The sequence below is a fragment of the Bison bison genome, unplaced genomic scaffold (genome assembly GCF_000754665.1).
Source record: "Bison bison bison isolate TAMUID 2011002044 unplaced genomic scaffold, Bison_UMD1.0 scf7180017864308, whole genome shotgun sequence".
NCBI classification, from domain to species: domain Eukaryota; kingdom Metazoa; phylum Chordata; class Mammalia; order Artiodactyla; family Bovidae; genus Bison; species Bison bison.
The window spans coordinates 560973-562809 of NW_011494880.1; positions in this window are offsets into that span (position 1 = coordinate 560973).

The window sequence follows — 1837 nt, forward strand, 5'->3', positions numbered from 1 at the left end:
TTATCAGTAATTACCTTAAACGTAAATGGGTTGAATACCCCAACCAAAAGACAAAGACTGGCTGAATGGATACAAAAACAAGACCCCTACATATGTTGTCTACAAGAGACCCACCTCAAAACAGGGGACACATATAGACTGAAAGTGAAGGGCTGGAAAAAAATTTTCCATGCAAATAGGGACCAAAAGAAAGCAGGAGTAGCAATACTCATATCAGATAAAATAGACTTTAAAACAAAGACTGTGAAAAGAGACAAAGATGGTCACTACATAATGATCAAGGGATCAATCCAAGAAGAAGATATAACAATTATAAATATATATGCATCAACACGGGAGTACCACAGTATGTAAGACAAATGCTAACAAGTATGAAAGGAGAAATTAACAATAACACAATAATAGTGGGAGACTTTAATACCCCACTCACACTTATGGATAGATCAACTAAACAGAAAATTAACAAGAAAACACAAACTTTAAAAGATACAATAGACCAGTTAGACCTAATTGATATCTATAGGACATTTCATCCCAGAACAATGAATTTCACCTTTTTCTCAAGTGCACATGGAACCTTCTCCAGGATAGATCACATCCTGGGCCATAAATCTAGCCTTGGTAAATTCAAAAAAATAGAAATCATTCCAAGCATCTTTTCTGACCACAATGCAGTAAGATTAGATCTCAATTACAGGAGAAAACCTATTAAAAATTCCAGCATATGGAGGCTGAACAACACACTGCTGAATAACCAACAAATCACAGAAGAAATCAAAAAAGAAATCAAAATTTGCATAGAAACGAATAAAAACGAAAACACAACAACCCAAAACCTGTGGGACACTGTAAAAGCAGTCCTAAGGGGAAAGTTCATAGCAATACAGGCATACTTCAAGAAACAAGAAAAAAGTCAAATAAATAACCTAACTCTACATCTAAAGCAACTAGAAAAGGAAGAAATGAAGAACCCCAGGGTTAGTAGAAGGAAAGAAATCTTAAAAATTAGGGCAGAAATAAAGGCAAAAGAAAGAAAAGAGACCATAGCAAAAATCAATAAAGCCAAAAGCTGGTTTTTTGAAAGGGTAAATAAAATTGACAAACCATTAGCCAGACTCATCAAGAAACAAAGGTAGAAAAATCAAATCAATAAAATTAGAAAAGAAACTGGAGAGATCACAACAGACAACACAGAAATACAAAGGATCATAAGAGACTACTATCAACAATTATATGCTAATAAAATGGACAACGTGGAACAAGTGGACAAATTCTTAGAAAAGTACAACTTTCCAAAACTGGACCAGGAAGAAATAAAAAATCTTAACAGACCCATCACAAGCAAGGAAATTGAAACTGTAATCAAAAATCTTCCAGCAAATAAAAGCCCAGGTCCAGACGGCTTCACAGCTGAATTCTACCAAAAATTCAGAGAAGAGCTATCACCTATCCATTCTCAAACTCTTCCAGAAAATTGCAGAGGAAGGTAAACTTCCAAACTCATTCCATGAGGCCACCATCACCCTAATACCAAAACCTGACAAAGATTCCACAAAAAAAGAAAACTACAGGCCAATATCACTGATGAACATACATGCAAAAATCCTTAACAAAATTCTAGCAATCAGAATCCAACAACACATTAAAAAGCTCATACACCATGACCAAGTGGGCTTTATCCCAGGCATGCAAGGATTCTTCAATATCCACAAATCAATCAATGTAATACACCACATTAACAAATTGAAAAATAAAAACCATATGATTATCTCAATAGATGCAGAGAAAGCCTTTGACAAAATTCAACATCCATTTATGATAAAAACTCTCCAGAAAG